General features: G+C 45.3%; 1 long non-coding RNA gene across 2 annotated transcripts in view; it reads right to left on the bottom strand.

Moving 5' to 3' along the window:
• Positions 1–5,301: 5,301 nt before the first annotated feature.
• The window catches only part of LOC112546362 (uncharacterized), a 29,000-nt gene continuing 14,535 nt past the window's right edge, over positions 5,302–19,766 (bottom strand). For both annotated transcript variants that reach the window (XR_016347003.1, XR_003090047.3), the window contains exon 3: positions 5,302–8,780. This is a non-coding gene — a long non-coding RNA (uncharacterized LOC112546362). The remainder of the gene's footprint in view (positions 8,781–19,766) is intronic.

Genomic DNA, 19,766 nt, shown 5'->3' with positions numbered 1-19,766 from the left:
CTTCATAGGTCATGTTCTCTAAACCTTTAATCATTCTTGTTGCTCTTCTCTGTACCCTTTCCAATTTCTCCACATCTTTCTTGAAATGTGGACACAGTACTCCAGCTGAGGCCTAACTAGTGCAGAGTAGAGCGGCAGAATGACTTCACGAGTTTTGCTTACAACACACCTGTTGATACAACCACGAATCATATTTGCTTTTTTTGCAACAGCATCACACTGTTGACTCATATTCAACTTGTGGTCCACTATGACCCCTAGATCCCTTTCCGCCATGCTCCTTCCTAGACAGTCGCTTCCCATCTTGTATGTATGGAACTGATTGTTCCTTCCTAAGTGGAGCACTTTGCATTTCTCTTTATTAAACCTCATCCTGTTTACCTCTGACCATTTCTCTAACTTGCTAAGGTCATTTTGAATTATGTCCCTATCCTCCAAAGAAGTTGCAACCCCACCCAGTTTGGTATCAACTGCAAACTTAATAAGCGTACTCTCTATCCCAATATCTACATCATTGATGAAGATATTGAACAGTACGGGTCCCAAAACAGACCCTTGCGGAACTCCACTTGTTATCCCTTTCCAGCAGGATTTAGCACCGTTAACAACAACTCTCTGACTACAGTTATCCAGCCAGTTATGCACCTACCTTATCGTGGCCCTATCTAAATTATATTTGCCTAGTTTATCAATAAGAATATTTTGAAATAAGATGTTTTGAAATAAGCTATGCTATTTGCGTAGCTCAAATTGCATAGGTTATTTTGAGACACATGCTATTGTGTAGATGTATCCTAATGGAGCCTGCCTCGGACGAATTTTGAAGGCTCCACTGTAGTGGGGACATGCTATTTCAGTTTTGTTATTTCAGGAGTTATTTCAAATTTAGTTATTTTGAAATAATTTCCTAGTGTAGACATGCCTATAATGTCTACATGTGAATGATTCTTTGCTGGGGTGCAGCGGTGTTGGGCCATAGCATGCTTTGTTTGCACAAGTGTAGGATGTTCATGAAAACATTTGCACAGCCTTAAACTACCAGGAATTTTAGTACAAATAGTCCAAAAATTGGTAGCAGATAATGAAGATAATGAAGTTTCATTAATCTCTATTTATTATTTGTTCGCCTATTGAGAGTATTCAGTCATCCAATTAAAAAGTAGAAACTATATCATGTAAATTAGAAGATCAGTCACACCCCATGAATATAAATAGGGAACAAATGATGAATTAGGTATGCAGACATAATCATATAAAAGGGCACATTCGCAATAATCCCAACAAGGAAAAACATTCTGCAAGTCACAGTGTGTGCAAAGCAGACTAAACCTTTATGCACATTCAGATACGTGCAGCTCTAGTGGAGTGCACATTTCTCTATTTTGATGCATCTTGCCTCCAGCACTTACTTTTGTTACATTGTCATACACACACACACACGCACATTAGTGCACCATTCAATGACACAAACATTCTGCATCTTAACTTTAAGTAACTCTGCTGTGCATGCAGAGATAAGTGCTATCACTGGGTCAGCTAAGACTCAGTGATTGTGCTTTGAAATATAGTGTTACTCTCTCTGTTCAATAGCGCTGATTGGCTGTGATGATTAACTGGATCAGGTGAGAAGAAAGTGGTGTTCATGGGCTGACCAGGAGGATCATGGATGCAATCAGCTTAAGCATCTGAGAATGAGTGCTCATTTAGTTCTTCAACCATGCTATACTTCACTATTTGCTTGAGTTTCTAAGGAACCGGCGGGGGAGGGGAAGGTTGTGTTTTCAGGGTAATATCATGTACCTTCCAATTTTCTACCTCCTGACTCTTACTGGGTGGCATGGACAGCTCTGCTTCTGAATATAGCAAAGCCCAAAAGGAAGTGATGCTCTAAAAGAAAAAGCAACAAATGGTGACTAATGGCCAAAATTCTCCATTCTGGTCTGTGATCTGGATGCAGGAAGCTGAGACTCATCATTCTTGCATTCTGTTCCCAACTGAGCCACTACGTCATCTTTTCTTTTCTTTCTCCCTATATTAAATGCCTGATGCCTACGGAAACAAGTCATACCAAGACAATTAAGTTTAGAGAAGTCTAAACATAAGCAGCATAACACCTGCAGAACCAGATGTTCAAGTTCATTTACTTCAATAGGGCTATGATGATTTACATCTGCTGAGTGTTTGGCCCCCACGTAGTAGTTTGGACTGTAAACCATGGTCTGAGAAGGTTAGGTGACAATTATCATGAATGCAAGATCTGGTACAAAATTATATACAGATTATATTGTATTGTGTGCTGTACAATACAATATTCTATTGTATAATATATTAGCTAGAGATCGGACATAGCTAGAGAAATATGACCAGGATCCTATAGGTTTTACATGGTGTCATAGTTCAGTGCTAAGTGCATGTTTGACCCTTTCTTGGTCTTTCTCTCTTAGTGTACCCCCTGAAGATTTTAAGTCCTGATCCTTTATATCTGTGGGGTAGAATCCCACACTTTCCCCCACCTTATGGTATTCTGTGTACCAACTGCACGTATCCGGCAGAGTTGACTTGACTGTGCTTTCGGGAGGCTAGTGGTAACTTCAGTGAGCCAAAATGGCTCCTTAATCTAAACTATTGTTTTATCTTAACAACAACTGCAAAGCAGAAGAGAAAAAGTTTCAGAACAACAAAATGCTTGTCTCACTTGGGGTCTGACCATCCTGAAATGGAGACATAGGTAGTTCTGCTTCTTCAAGACACCCCTAACTGCAGGACTTGGGTCTATTTCTCTCCCTTAACTATCCATACCCCTTATCAAGGGACTATGTCCACCTTTAAGCCTACTGGGGGCATTTTTATCTTCTTTACACATGGCTGGAGTCCCTCTTAGGAAAAAGCCATCTGGCAGGCCCAGCCAGGGAACAGAGCCAAGGCGTCTAAGGGAATTGCTCTACATTATCCAGTATGCCTCTAAGTGTGTGTCAGGATATGTGACTAACTACCACCCTTCAGCTCCCTTCCAGGCTACATTTCCTGCCAAACCCACCAGCGAATCAACACAATAGCTGAACATAGTAAACAGCACAACAGCCTGGTCACTATGCATTAGTCGTAAATTATTACAGACAGCTCCAAGTCAGGGAGAGAGTAGCCGGGTATGGATGGCGGGATTAGACCCTGCATGCTCAGCTGCACAAATGTGACATGGGATGGCTAGGCAGGCGAGGCACCCTTTGTAAACCAAAGCCCTTTCTCAAATGATGCTGCCGTTTCCTATGTTCACCCCTACTCTTGTCAATCAAATCTAATCAGCCCAGCCATGGAGGCCTGGCCAACCTGCTTTCAGGCTCATTTTTCAATTTTGATTGCTGCCCCTCCTCATACAGCCGTGCTTGCCACATTCAGCAAGGTCACAGAAATTATCCAAATTAACAGAATGTGCTGCACATCCAGCCAGGCTCCACGTGACCTTGTTTTACCACTCACTGCACTCCAGGACTCAGTGCTCCATGGCTTCCTTGTAACTTTTTAGCAAGTAAGGCTGTTGTACATCAGCCTGTGTGACAGGCAGCTCTGCGGGTCACCCTCTGCATCACACGTGAGATGCAGCTCTTCCACCAGGCTTTCCCCAACTGCACATTAAGTGACAAGACTTCTTTGGTTTGTTAGTGAGCCCTAGAGAACACAACAGAAAACTACAGTGGGACCAACTGAAGTTAGGGGAATGTGCAGCATGATAGCTGATGAAATTCAGCATTGACAAAACAGAGAGAAACACACGAGAAAGGATCAATTGTGTTGCCCAGAAATACTGCTAGGCAGAGTTTGTTGAAAGAAAAGCAGGAATGGGGAAAATTGCAATGAAAACATGATTCCCCCATAGGTGCTGGGGGTCTCCATTATATAGAGTTTGGTTCAATGGCTCGACACACCCACAATACACATTGTTCTAGTGCCGTTTCCCCATTTAAAAAAAAATGGAATGGTCAAACACTACCTAACCTGAGAATAATTTATCTGAGCCCACTTTCCTATTTTTTCTACATCTGAAAACATTTTGACCAGCTTTACTGCTGCATTTAAAATTACAGATAACTAACTATTTAGGGAACAACAGGAAAGAATTGCGTGCCATTGTGGGCAGCTCAGAGAATCTCTGCTAAGTGGGAATCAAAATTGCAAACAAAATGTTAGAATATACAGAGCTGGACTTAGGGGTGGGCTGCAACCACATCTCGGCCTGACCTCCTGAGCCCTCCCCCTGGTTACTCCCCGACACCTTTTTTTTTTTTTTTGCTTGACAAATTTTTGTCCCTTTTTTTTAAATTATTTTTGGTCCTCTGGGGGCCCATCAGTTGGTTAGGACCAGCCCTGAGGACATATAAAGAATGTGAATGAAAACAACTCTGAAAATGCAATATTGCCATTGTATAAATTGATCACATGCTCTCACTGGGAAAATCATTGACTATCACACTCTCTCGAAATGGTGCTATATTCTGATGCACCCCAGACCAGCAATCCCAAAATACACAAAGGAATGAGGCAAGACATGCAGATACGTTGTCAATCAAAATAGGCAATAACCAGGAACTGGTTAGACCAGCAACAGACTGAACAAATGAGCATAAAGGACAAAATTGCATTTACAATGGAAAAAATGGTTCAAGGTCCTGTTGTGACATTTTCAGAACAAAAAAAAATCTAAGTTTTCATTTCAAAATTCACTTTGTTTTATATTTTAGAAAGGTTGAAATCAAAGTGAAATTTTTCTGTTGATTCAAAACATTTTTTCATATTTTAATTTAATTTGTCTTAAATTTAATCTTAATTCAGGAGTAACCTTTTAATCAGCATTTTCATGCGATGGAAAAATCTGTGTTCTATCAGCGCCAGTGCTATAAAATCTTGAACTTGCAAACCTTGACACATTGTGACATTAAGTTTCACATTGTGACATTAAGTTTCTGAGCATTTGTTTAGATGTATATTTTCCCATTCTTAGATGTCCTTTGATGTAGTGTTTGGGTCCCTCTTACACCCTCCTAGTCAGTCTGCAATTGTACAAGCATCACTCTTCGGTTTTTTGAAGGCTCTTATACCTGAGATTTCATTTTCCCCAACAGCCAACAAATTAATCAATTCCTCCTTGGCACCAAAATAGATCTCTTTCTGCTAGGCAAGTCAGAAATGCACATTCTATTTCAGCTGTTCTTTTCCCATGAATTCTATTACAATATGTTGCAAAGGGGAAGATAACAGGGAAGGCAGAGTGAGTGTCATGCATTGCTTTATGAGGGGAAAAAAACACGCACACAATTTATTTTTCATTGCTTTCTGATGAACATGAATTCAATTACATGCAAAGGAGAACTATAGCAGTCAGTCAGAATTACACTCAGCTAGAAGCAACTATAATGGCTTTTAACAAGGAGAGCTTATCATCAAGGTTCAGACAAGCCCAAGTCAGTGCTGCACCTGATGAACCTGCACACGGAGATGCTGACAATCAAGGCTGGGAATTAATCTTGCATGTCCACAGCTTGCAGAGGGAAAGTGTAGAGAGATGCAAATGGGGCCCTCTGGACATTTCACAGCCACTGTACCAAGCACACAGGAGAGCAGAGGTTTAGCAACAGACACAGAGGGCCCGTCAAGATAGTGAATGCCAAAAAATTCATCCATGCCCCTTCCTGTCACTTTCCTTTTGCCAATTAAGCCCTAGCCCACCCTCACTGTGCATTTTGGAGAACATGTTGCAAACAGGCAGTTTAAACTGCACTCACCAAGCCTGCCAACTCAACAACCACAGGGGCACAACAAAGCCCTCAGCTGTCTATGCAAATATGAATTTGTCCGGGCAGATGGTAAATCAAATGTGCAAATCTGGTAACTATGCCTAAGCAGCCCCTGGCATGTATGTCTGTCTAAAAGTCTAGGTATTTTATAATGCTCCTGATCCCTGTAAGAGCTGAGAGCAAACTGCCGCTAAGGAGTGCAGCATGGACACCTGGCACCGGGGGAGCTCTGAGAGGGATAGTGCCCATAGGGCACTTCTCTCAAGCACTGTTTCTCTGGGCCTGGGCTTTCTCTGCAGGGCTGAAGGGGCCCTGCTTGCTCACCCCTCTCCACCTATATGCCCATTGCTTGAGTCAGCCCTGTGCTTCCCCAAGTGTCAGGACTGGAGAAGAGCTCATACAAAGGGGAAAGAGAGCCTCTCACTCTACCCTACTGGCCAGCCTGGTTTGTCCCGATTCTGTCTTCGGTAGCTGTCTAGGTATAAGGTGCCTTCTCATCTTAGTGTCTGTCCTGGTCCTGTTAATGGCATATGCAGTACAGCCACACACCTGGCAGCCTCCAGGACCAGCATCCAAAAGATACACATTAATTATTTTAATAAAACAATCTTAATCCACCCACCTCTGCAATTTGGAATAATTACCCTCTTGAGTGAAGCTGTGGAAACTTCCAAACAGCAATGTTCAAAAATAGATAGAGGTAGGGCTTCCTCCTGCCACAGTAACTGCTGAGTCCAAATTGCCTTCTCCATATGCGATCATGCCTCCAGGCAAAGGGGAGGCGTTGTGTGTTTGATGGGCATGGTCAGGCAGCAATCAAGCAATCCGACTGGCAATACCCAATGCAGGGTCTCGTATAAGTTATTTCATAGAGGCTGAGCAGGTCCTTCCTGTGCAATTGACTGGTGCAAGGATGCTGATGCTACCATGATTCTATCTATTCTCTTCCTGTCTTTTGCCCATTGGGCACCCTCTTCTTTAAAGGAATTAATCAGAGAGCAGCAGCTGCCTTCCCCAGCATGCAGGGCTGCCTCCCCTGCCCTCATATGTACCTACCCTTCCTTCTCACACTCTGATCCTGTGCATCCACATGTAGGGCAACTATAATACAAACCATTGACAATAGTTCCAGGATTCTACAGCACCTTTCATCCAAGGCTTTGAAAACACTTCTGACATTAATGGGTTGAGATTTACACTATCCTCTGAGTATTGTTAACCCCATTTTATAGGAAAGGGAAACAATTGTCAGTGTCAGAGCTTGAACCAAACTCAGGGGTCCTGACCCTGTCCTAGCTTTTAGATCATCCTCCCAGTGTCAGAGGTGCTAGTAGGGTAGTGTGACTCAGTAACCCATGTAGCTGTGAAATCTGTTGAGTGGGAAAATGAATGTTGGTCAAACCTATGACCAGCAGGGATTCTTAACTGACTTCCAAGGTGGCAAACAGAGAGAAGCTAAAGTTTAAGATCTTATCCTAAGCATTCCTAAAAACCTATTACCCGAACTGCCTTTCAACACCAGTCTAAGTTAACCCAAAGTGCTACCAGATGAAATATATTGCTCTGTGCTGCTACTAGAAAATCTATGGCATTGTTATATATCATTGTGTGTCTTCAAAGTGTTCTCTACCCACACAAATACACATGGAGAGGTGGCATCAGTTCTTCAGCAAAGAGCTTGGTATGAGTTAATTACAGATACGTCCACATGGGTGAGTCACAGTCACAGCTGTTTAATTCCCTATAGAAAAGTCTTATACAATTTAGTTTGAAAATGTAGTTCTGAGGCCACCCTTATGAAATTCAATTGAGAATTCTGCCCTTTTTATAAAGTGATTTAAAAAACAATATAAAGGAGTTAGCAGGGATATAATAACTGTGCCAGTCCCGGCATAATAAATAGTCAAAGTGGGTGAGGTAATAGCTTATATTGGACCAAAATATGTTGACGAAAAAGATAAGCTTTGGACCTGTGCAGAAGCTTTGGACCAGTGCAGAAGAAGAGCTCGTCTCTTTCACCAACAAATTCTGGTCCAATAAAGGATATTTCCTCATCCAACTCATCTGTCTATAGAAAGAGGTTCAAATGCTATAGGTAGGTTTTGATCTCTATTCAGTTCTGTAAGGCTCTTCTCTCTTAAAGGAGGATTTCATCAAGATGTTAGACTCATGTTCTCTCTCTTCTGGGCTCCCCGGGCCCACCCCTATTTTAATTTGGTTGCATCTATGCCTGGAATATCAGAATACTCTGACAACATGAGGCTAAGAGTGAGATCTTGAAATCAGGCTTCATCATTAGACACAACCTACAGGCTTTAATTCTGCCATCTGCTCACCAGGCTTGATTGAAAGTGTAGGAATTACATTAAATTAGCTGATTATATAAAGGCTGCAAATCATAGTGGCTATTAGAGCCAAGTCTGAACAAGAGCATGATCGTCCCACTCTGTACAGGGGGAGTGAGAGGGTTTGTTTGTTTTTTACTGATGAGAGAAGAAAAAATATGAATTACAGTTAAAGGAAACAGACAGGATGCCAGAAGTACATTTAGTAGATGAAGAAGTAACAATATAGCTCCTAGTCTATAGCTCCTAGTCTATGTTCTCTTCCCCTGGCCTATGCCAATAATAACACGTATGACTAAGCAGTGCAAACTAATTACTATTATATAGCATAGCAAAATGTTTTAAGTGAATGTTTGAAACAAATTGAAAGCAAAGACAAATTGAACAAGTTAAGGTGCAGTGAATCTGGGGGCTCAAGGGTGGGTTACAGGGAAAATAAAGCAAACAAGGTTTAAAATGATAGGTGTAGCCCTCTTTGTCCTGGGTATAGATGGGAGGTATTTAAAAACATATCTAGATATGTCCTAGAAGGCACCACCCATAAATCAAAACAAAGTCTTTGTCTCTGGTATAGCTCATAAGTCCATGGGTGGAGGGAACCCTGAGGTGCAGTCCTTCCTGGATACTCTTCTGTCCGGTGGTCTTTCTGAAACAATAAAGTAGTGATCATAGTACATCAGGTAAAAGCAGCCAGTGCTTCCTCGGACCTGGTCCCTCATTGGTCTGCCTGGTCTGTCTGTGTTGTCCCTCATTGTCCATCTGGGATGGCTCATCCTGGGTGTACGTGATGGGTTTTAAAGCTCAGACAATAAGTGTCCTCCAGAGCAGCACCCTTTAATACTACTAACCATGCTCTCTCGAGCAAGACAACTATTAGACCCATCAGGAGAAAATCCAGGACAAAGTTCTAACTTGGGAAGTCAATGGGTATTTTGTTGGTTTATGTTTTGAATAAAGCTGAACAAATTACCCATTGCGAATGATTTATACAATGAATTTAGGCCTTTCCCTCTGTTTGCACATTATCTGGGAACCAAATTTAAATTTTTACTGTTTCCCATTTTTCATATTTGTTCAATGTATATATGGCATCTGATTCCCACTATGCTACTCCAGTTTTATGTTGCTATAGCTCCACTGAGATGCAGTTACACTCACACAAAACTGGAGTAATGAAGATTCTATTAGCCTCTGTCATGATCATAAACAATATATTCTCCTCAATGCATTGACTGCTGAGCAGGACTACCTTTCCCCTAATGTACTATACTTGTATTGGTTCCTCATGGGGCTTGTAGTGCAGCCAGGGAACCAGGGCCTTAGAGAACAACAGGGGCATGAGGAACTCCAGCTATAACTTCCACGAGACACTACAGCAGCTCAGGTGGACGCAGATTAATGCTGAACTGAGCTGATATGAAACAGTTGACAAACCAATGTTTATTTTTCCAGTCTACGCAACCCACACTATTTAAATTTGGTTTTCCTGACAGAAAATAAGAAAATCTTCATTTGCTGAGAAACTGCATTATCTGCTTAAAACCAAAGCAAAAGCAAAACAAAAACTTTACAGAAAATTCCCAAGTAGCCTAATTACTATGTACCCTGAAGGTTGGTAACAGATTTTATATGAGATGCAAGGCCTGACTCTCCTTCACAGCGAAGGCCCCTCTACAACACTCTGGTAGTATGCAGGGGCCAGAGATGACTATAAATTGCTATTACTGAACATTATAAAGAGGCCTAAGTGTAATGAAAACTTGCACAGAGAATGGGTGTTTTGAGGAGTAAGGCTTATTTCAAGGGAAGGGTTTTCTCTCGAAATAACCCCGTGGGGACCGAGTTTGGTGTCCCAAAATAGCACTATTGTAGAAAAGTGGCAGTCCACAATTATGCAAATGAAGCATGGGATATTTTAATCCCTGCTTCATTTGCTATTTCAGATGTCTACCTTTGCATTCCTCCCTTGAAGGAGGAATCAAGTGTAAACATACCCTGAGTTACAGCTCTATGTTGAATACGCTTTCCCTTTCTATTGAATGGGTGTAAAAATTCTAATTCAGGTTGTGTTCAGAGCATTCAGGCATTTATATATCCAACCCATCATTTCCTTTCAGATTGAAATGAAATTGTATTTAATCTTAATAAGTGTCAAACATTTTTGATTCCCCAGTTGAACTTTATAGTACCTAAGCTATGTAAGTTCAAGTAGAAGCACAGTGAGTGTTTCAGAAGCACTGTTTCATCATTAATATGGCTAGAATTAGACAGAAAATGAACAACAATGCTGTAAACTGATATGGAGTGAAATCCAGTTTTTGAAGGTGATGCAAAGGCTTAGCACTGTCTCTTTGTACAGCACCACAGTGCTTTTCATCTAATATCAATGCACCATACAAAGGTGGGTGAGATGTATTACCTTATATTTATAGATAGGGAAACTGAGGCAGGGAGTGGATAAGGTTCAGATCCTCAAAAATATTTAGGCACAGTGGCTGGTTGAGGCTAAGCCTCTTGATTCTGCACTTCTTGGTTGGGTTTTCTTTGCGTGCCTCAGGCTCACAGTGCCCCTAACACTGCCACAAAGGCAAGGGTACCCCACTTTTAGCCCTTTTCATCATAGACAAGACCAGGCTATGGGAGGTCAGCCCCTACATTAGGCCACAGGGTCTCACCTGTTTCTTGCAGGCAGCCCACCAGCCAAGAGGGGGTTAGGGGAACCCAGTCCCACCCACTTGCTCCAGGTTCCAGCCCAGGGCCCTATGGAGAGAGTAGACCCAAGTGGATTGTGAGGCCTGGCTCTTGCCCCATGGAACAGTGGCCCCTCCCTGGGCCACTTCCCCAACTCCTCCTGAGTACCTCCTCCCCATGCCTTAGGTCAGTCTCTTGTGCTGGGCTGCCCCACTCTCCTTTACTTCTCCTCTGGTCCATCCCTCTACTCCTTCCCCCTCCCTTGCCTTAGGAAGGGTTATTTATGGTGCACTCATCAGCCTTAACTGGCCTCAGGTGTTCTGATTAGCCTTCTCTTTAGACTGATGACAGATAGGCGTCAGGTGTTGAACTGTTGGGCTACAGTCTCTGGCAGCCTATAATAGGAACATAAAACTGCATACCCAGCTCCCCGTGTATCTACCTTCCACTAGGCTTCAGCAGCCCCCAGCTCTCAGGCTGCCACGACACCTAAGTCCATCCACTAAAGCTTTTAAAATCACCAAAAGTTGCTACCTAACCCTGTAGGCACCCATGTTCCATAGGCACCTATGTTTCTACCAGTTGCAATTCACAAAGACAGCTAAGCCCTGACACCATGCCACAGCTAACAAGGAGTTTCAAGCACTTGTTTATAGCGATGCCCTGGATGAGCAAGCATCTCAGAGAGGTGATTAAGAAAAAGCAGAAAGCATATAAGGAGTGGAAAATGGTCAGTAAAGAAAGCTAACTTATTGAGGTTAGAGCATGTAGGGACAAAGTGAGACAGGCTAAAAGTCAGGTAGAGTTGGACCTTGCAAAGGGAATTAAAACCAATAGTAAAAGGTTTTATAGCCATATAAATAGGAAAAAAACAAAAAAAGAAGTAGGACCACTAATTACTAAGGATGGAGTGGAGGTTAAGGATACTCTAGTAATGGCCCAATATCTAAACAAATACTTTGCTTCAGTCTTTAATGAGGTTAATGAAGAACTTAGGGATAATGGTAACATAACAAATGGGACTAAGGCTATGGAGGTAGATATTACTATATCTGAGGTAAAAGCCAAACTTGAACAGCTTAATGGGGGTAAATCGGGGGGCCCAGATAATCTTCATCCAAAAATATTAAAGGAACTGGCACATGAAATTGCAAGTCCATTAGCAAAAATTTTTAATAAATTTCTAGACTCAGGGGTTGTACCCTTTGACTGGAGAATTGCTAATATAGTTCCTATTTTTAAGAAAGGGGAAAAAGCGACCCGGGTAACTATAGGCCTGTTAGTTTGACATCTGTAGTATGCAAGATCTTGGAAAAAATTTTGAAGGAGAAAGTAGTTAGAGACATTGAGGCTAATGGCAATTGGAACAAATTACAACATGGTTTTACAAAAGGTAGATCGTGCAAAACCAATCAGAATCAGAGGAGTGGCTGTGTTAGTCTGAATCTGCAAAAGCGGCGAGGAGTCCTGTGGCACCTTATAGACTAACTGAAGTGGGTCAGAAGCGGATCTTTGCCCACGAAAGCTTATGCTCCTGCACTTCAGTTAGTCTATAAGGTGCCACAGGACTCCTCGCCGCTTATGACCAGAATGTTATCTTGTTAATGTCATTCATTCCCAAACATTTCTTGAAGGCTCATCCTGTCCTGGATTGTTAATCAGTTGTTTTTAGGGGTGCCCGCCCTTTACCGTTAGAGCCATCAATTCTGCCAATCTGATCAGTTCTTGACCGTGGGTATGCACTGATGGTTTTTCTGATGCCGATATGTTTCTTTGCAGTCTGTCTTTTACAGTTTGTCTTTACCCCGCATTCTCCTCCTTCTCTCTTGACCATCTGGCTCTAACTATAACCTTCGCACCGTATCTCATTCATATAAACAGTCTTTCGCAAAATCTTTTAAAATTAAACAGTACTGTTTTATATTAAGCAAAAGCAAAATCAAAACAATTCACATCGAAGGCCCAGGCCTTCAATATTTCTAATCTCATTAACATAGACACAATATGAGATCCTGTTTATTTACTTACTAAACTTTAGAACAAGGAAATATAGGAGATATATACTTAACTAAAGGATTTGACTTACTACAATATTAAATATATTACCTTACATTACTAAGCCTAAAATACAAATATAAAAAGGATAAAACTTTCAATCCTAACAGAGGATGGTGACATCCCAGGAGCAAGGCAATGTGTGGCCTGAACAGTGGGCCCTGCCTCAAAGGGGCCTTAAAGAGCTGAGGGGACCATGGTTACCACTCCCACCCCTGTCCCATAGACAAGCAGGGAAGGGAAGTGTCTGGCCACACTGGGATCCCATGGATGGCAGAGGGGCCTGGAATAGCCTGGGCTTCCATCAGGGGCCACACACACAGCACTGTCCCCAGGAGAGGGTGGTGCCTTGAGCATGAAGGCATGCCCATATGCAGTCTGTGTGTGGGTGGGCAGGTGCTCTTGTCCCCAGCCTGCTCCCAGTGGTGGTTGGTGCTGGGAGGGTCTCTCTCCCCTGGGGGTTCAGAGATGTGTGGCCTCCCCAGAACTTGTGAGCAGGAGCTCAGGGTTGCTCCACACACAGGGCAGGGCAGGCGGAAGCCAAGTAGATGGTGCAGTGCTGTGACATGTCATGCTGATCACAGCCTCGGGGAAAGGAGGGCACACCCATGGCCGCCCTCAGGGAGGGCCGTTCTACCCCTGCACCAGCATGGCTGCTAGCTACCACCTGCTCCTGCAGGCAGTGAGGCCAGCTGCAGGCATGGATTGGAGATGCTGGGATTGCCTCACAGCTGCAGGCCTCTCAGCACTCTGCAGTAACCCCAACTATGGCCTGACACTTGTCTGTGCTGCTCGGCCATGGGATGTGTGGGGGGGGGGGGAGTAGGCGGGGGCAGGATGGTGGCCTGCACACCTTCTGGGCTCAGGGAGGCCATAGCTGCAGGCCAGGCCACAGCATGCCTTACTGAGATGCACATGATCATCATAGAATCATAAAACCATAGAGCTGGAAGAGACCTTAGAAGGTCATCAAGTCCAGCCCCCTGCTCTAGGCAGGACCAATCCCAATTAAATCCACCCAGCTTTGTCAAGCTGGGTTTCTCAAACTGAGACTTAAACACCTCTAAGGATGGAGACTCCACTACTTCCCTAGGTAACCCATCCCAGTGCTTCACCACCCTCCTAGGGTGTGTCTAGAGTACATGCCTCCGTCGACGTAGGCATGTAGATTAGCCAGATCGGCAGAGGGAAATGAAGCCGCGATTAAAATAATCGCGGCTTCATTTAAATTTAAATGGCTGCCCCGCTCTGCCGATCAGCTGTTTGTCGGCAGATCGGGGCAGTCTGGATGCGCCGTGCCGACAAAGAAGCCTTTCTTGATCGGCACAGGTATGCCTCGTGAAACCAGGTTTACCTGTGCCGATCAAGAAAGGCTTCTTTGTTGGCACGGCGCGTCCAGACTGCCCCGATCTGCCGACAAACAGCTGATCGGCAGAGCGGGGCAGCCATTTAAATTTAAATGAAGCCGTGATTATTTTAATCGCGGCTTCATTTCCCTCTGCCGATCTGGCTAATCTACATGCCTACGTCGACGGAGGCATGTAGTTTAGACGTACCCCTAGTGAAATAGTTTTTCCTAATATCCAACCTGGACCTCTCCCACCACAACTTGAGACCATTGCTCCTTGTTCTGCCATCTGTCACTACTGAGAACAGCCTCTCTGCATCCTTTGGAACCTCCCTTCAGGAAGTTGCAGGCTGCTATCAAATCCCCCCTCACTCTTTGTTTCTGCAGACTAAACAGACCCAACTCCCCCAGCTGCGCCTCATAGGTCATATGCTCCAGCCCCCTAATCATTTTGATTGCCTTACGCTGGACCCTCTACAATGCGTCCACATCCTTTTTGTAGTGGGGAGCCCAGAACTGCTAAAGTCAAGGTATATCACATCCATTGACTTTCCATATCCACAGAGCCAGTTACCTCAGCATAGAAGCTAATCAGATTGGTCAGGCACGACTTGCCCTTTGTGAATCCATGCTGACTATTCCTGATCACTTTCCTCTCTTCCAAGTGCCTCAAAATGGATTCCTTAAGGATCCCTTCCATGATTTTTCCAGGAACCGAGGTAAGACTGACTGGTCTGTAGTTCCCTGGATCGCCTTCTTCCCTTTTCTGAAGATGGGCACTACATTTGCCTTTTTCCAGTCATCTGGGATCTCTCCCGATCTCCACGACTTTTCAAAGATAATGGCAAAGTCTCCTCAATGGTATTTGCCAACTCCCTCTGTACCCTCGGATGCATTAAGTCTGGACCTATGGATTTGTGTATGTTTAACTTTTCTAAATAGTTCCTAACCTGTTCTTTACCCACCAAGGGCTGTCCATCTTCATCCCATCTTGCGTTACTTAGCGCATTAGTCCGGGAGCCGAACTTATCCGTGAATACAGAGGCAAAGAAAGCATTGAGTATGTCAGCTTTCCCCACATCATCTGTCACTAGGTTACCTCCTTCATCCAGTAGGGGCTGCACACCCTCTCTGATCACCTTCTTCTTGCTAACATGCCTGTAGAAACCTTTCTTGTTACCCTTCATATCCTTAGCCAGTCGCAATTCCAATTGCGCTTTCGCCCTCCTGATAGCCTCCTGATAATCATCCTCTGACCCTAGGACAGGCACTGCCTGCTGAGAAGTAGAGCATGCCCTCTTGGGGACAGTGTGAGCATGCATGACTGATGACTTTTCCCTCTTCTCCTCCACAGCCGGACCAGCTGACCAGGGGGGGACGGAGGGAGGGGGACACCACACCTGCCCCACCACCCAGACAGCCACAGGGAACCCATCGGCACTGGCGCACCTATGTAGACCTGGTGCACCAGCACATCTAAGTCCTGCAATGCATGCAGGACTCAATGGACAGGAGGCTGGAGGCAGAGGTTGAGTGGCGCCGGCACTTGCTGGAGGGATTCGCCCAGCAGTGCAGAGACATCTGTGCTGCGATTCGGGAGGCCATGGCCATCCCCGGACCTGTGCCTGGTCCTGCTCCTCCTCCTCAGCCTGAGTCCCCCCTCAGTCTGTGTCCCTCCCCCCCCCAGCCCCTGACATCCCAGACCCAGGTCCAGCCCCACCTCCTGCCCAGCCCCGTGCTGTCACAGCCCTCACTTGCAGCCAGCTGCGAGAAGGCCTCCACAGCCAAACTGCCTGGGGCTCTTCCTCCAGGCAGCCCCCTCAGCTCTGAGCCTTCCTCCTCCCTTCCTGGTTGACATTCCCTCCTCCCACCAGTGAGAGTAACTATTTTGTTAGCAAACAATTTATTTTCTCTGAAAAAAAAAGTTTCTTATTTAATTTTGTCAAAAAAGCAACAGTGCAATAAAGAGTTGAAATGTTTTCACCCACACCTGTCTCTGTTCTCAGTGTGTGAGGAAGGAGTAGAATGTGTGAATGTGGGGCCAGGAGGGGTTTTGGGGGGGAAGGCACCGCAGGCATGGGGCAGTCCCACATTTGGAAGGCCCTGGGGAAACTCATTGGCCTCTATGGGAGAATTGCTCCCTCAGGGCTTCTTGGATTTGCAATCCCAACTGGTGGGCTTGCCGGATGGCAGCTGTCCAGGGATGCTCAAAGTGCTTCCCCTTCACATCAGCCCATGTCCCCCATCAGGGAGGAAGGCTTCCCCTTTCCTCTCCACCAGGTTGTGCAGCACACAGCATGCTGCTACCACATTGGGGATGTTGTGTTCCCCCATGTCCAGCCAAGTGAACAGGCATCTGAATCTGCCCTTCAGCCGGCCAAAAGCTCACTCCACCTGGAAGCGCGCCCGATTCAGGCAGGAGTTAAAGAGTTCCCTGCTCGCATCTAGGTGGCCGGTGTAGGGCTTCATGAACCAGGGCATAAGGAGGAAGGCCGCATTGGCCACGATGCACATAGGCATCTGCACATCCCTGAATGCATAGTTCCTCTCCAGGAAAAATTCCCCAGCCTGAAGCCTGCAGTACAAGTATGAGTTCTGGAAGACACTGGCATTATGTGTCCGGCCTGCCCACCCGACACAAATGTCTGTGAACAGTCCCTGGTGGTCAACCAGGACCTGAAGCACCATGGAAAAGTAGCCTTTTCTATTAATGTACTGTGCTGCTCGATGGGATGGTGTGCAGATCGGGATGTGAGTCCCGTCGAGTGCTCCACTGCAGTTCAGAAACCCCAGCCCTGCAAATCCAGCCAAGATGGTAGGCAGGTCTCAGAGGCGGACAGTCCTGTGGAGCAGCTCGGAATTGATGGCCATCACCACCTGCAGAAAGGGACACATACAAAAACATGTAAGAGGACATGAGAGGAGTTGTGTGAGCTTGTGAGAGGTGACCCCCCCTCACTTCCAAGACCCCGAGAGCCCCCCCTCAGACAACCCCTCCATGGCCCCCGCACCTCCACAGGGTGAAGCCAGGCACTCCCACTCCATCCCACATTCCCTGTGCCCGTCCTGACCATCTCCCTTCTCCGCTTGCCCCTGCTCCCCTGGACTATCCCCTTAGGGTGACTTACCTCCATCAAGAAGGTCCCAACAGTAGACCTTCCCATGCTGAACTGATGTCCCATGGAGCGGTAGCTGTCGGGGGTGTCCAGGTTCCGCAGGGCAATGGCTACGTGCTTCTCCAGAGGGATGGCGGCCCGCAAGTGGGTGTTCTAGCATTGCAGGGCAGGGGTGAGCCAGGCACAGAGCTCCTGGAAGGTGGCCTTCCACATCTGGAAGTTTCGGAATCACTGGTCGTCTTTCCACTGCTGCATAACTAGCCGGTCCCACCAGTCAGAACTGGTGTCTAGCCTCCAAACTTGCCTCTCCAGGAATAAGTTCAGGGGCAAGGGCAGCAGGGCTGCAGCCTGAGTGAGGGGTTAAAAGCTGGGCTCAGAATCCAGCTCTGCCGCAAACGTCATGATGCTCACCTGAGCATGCAGCAGAACTTCCAGCAGCACGGTGTGGGGCCATCGCCTTCCCAGGGGCAGCTCAGGCTTCATAGCCAAGAAAAGCCAAAAAAACAAACAAACAAACAAACAAAACCAAACCAAAAAAACAAACACACAAGCCAAAAACCCAACCTGAAAATCAACTGCTGTGGTGTCCGAGGAAGCAGGGCAACCAGAGCAAAAACTGCAGCAGCTTTGCTTTCCCTCGAGGAGGTAGGCAAGCCAGAAGCAGGAGCAAAGCAACGGCTGCCCAGGAGGATCCCTTTAAGCATGCACCTCTGCAGAGAGCATGCAGCAGTGCCTGGGCTTTAAGGCTGCCCCTGTGACCTTCCAGAAGCACTTCCGGGTGCCTTCTTTTGTTGACAGACCGTCCAACAGTCTGGACGCTCCTTGTCAACAAAGCGGATTGCTTTGTCGATCTGCTTAATGTAGTCTAGATGCTCTCTGTCGACAAAGCTTCTGTTAACAGAAGCTTTGTCGACAAATGTCTGTAGTTAGACATAGCCTAAATGGAGGATGGGGTCTCTAACCTCTGTTTGCCAGAAGCTGGGAAAAGGAGACGGGACGGCTCACATGCTGGTTGCCTCTTCTGTTCATTCCCTCTGGGGCATCTCGCACTGGCCACTGTTGAAAGACAGGATGCTGGGCCAGATGGATCTTTGGTCTATCCCAGTATGGCCATTCTTACGGAAATGTGGACTATGTACATGATACTCAATACCACTAGCTCATTTCCTTCTCGGGTGAGGGATTGGCTTTCCACTGATCAGTCTGGCATTTAAGATGGAAATTTGAAGCAGCATAACTCTAACATCGGTGTCCTTCTAATGTCAGTAAAACCAGGGAATGAAGCATTTCAGATTGGATTCTCCTGTGAAAAAATGGAGGCTTGCAACTTGCTGGCCACAAATTACAGATGACAGATGTTCAGCCCAATCCCCTTTGGCTATCAACAGTGGCATGTTCAGAGCTGCTGTGAAGCAGTAAAGCGCTGAGTACCAGTACTTAGCTCTGGGAAATCCCAAATGTCCATTTTCATTTCCTTTCCTGTCACCCTCTTCATTCCTCTCCAAGCCTGCCTTCAGGCTTTCTGTTCCAACGCTGTTCCAACTCAACAATGTCTTCTTACAGCCTTCAAGTTGAAAGCCTAAGAGCAACCTCAAAGCAGAGAGTGAATGAAAAAGTGATCACTCAGTGATTCATTGTACATGAAAGAAAAACTGATTGTAACTTCCAAAGATCAGGAGATTTCAAACCTTCCCCCCAGCCGTTCCTCTAAATACTGGTGCCTTGGTGACTGCCAAATTCCCCTCCTATTCATTTGGCTTGGTCTACTCATTTGCTTGGTCTACTTATTTGTAACATACATTCCAAGAACTTGTGTGAGCATGTTTGTTTCTTTAGTCCCTGATCACAGCTTGATATTCAAATGCATCTGCCAGCCTGGACCTACAGCCTATGTAGAACCTCTAGCTCTGCTTGGGTACAGTGCCCAGACAGTAATGTGAAAAATCCAGAAGGGGATGGAGAGTGACAGGTGCCTATATAAGATGAAGACTCAAAAAAGAGCAACAAAAATGATTAGGGGGTTGGAACAGGCACCATATGAAGAGAGATTAAAAAGACTTGGACTTTTCAGCTTAGAAAAGAGGACACTAAGGGAGGATATGATAGAGGCCTATAAAATCATGATTGGTGTGCAAAAAGTGAATAAGGAAAAATTATACTATAAGAAGTAGGGGTAATCAAATTAAATTAATAGGCAGCAGGTTTAAAACAAACAAAAGGAAGGTTTTCTTCACACAGAGCACAGTCAACCTGTGGAACTCCTTGCCAGAGAATGTTGTTAAGACTAGGACTTTAACAGGTGTGGCAGCGTATGCACACCCCATCACAGGGGTGAAGATATTCAGGGGTGTGGATGCCACCTGATCTGACACAGGGTCGTCAGCCATCTCTATAGCTCGTAAATATCCCCTTGCAGCGTAGG

The sequence above is a fragment of the Pelodiscus sinensis genome, chromosome 17 (genome assembly GCF_052426305.1).
Source record: "Pelodiscus sinensis isolate ZL-2025 chromosome 17, ASM5242630v1, whole genome shotgun sequence".
NCBI lineage: Eukaryota > Metazoa > Chordata > Testudines > Trionychidae > Pelodiscus > Pelodiscus sinensis.
This window is presented reverse-complemented; position numbering and strand designations above follow the sequence as displayed.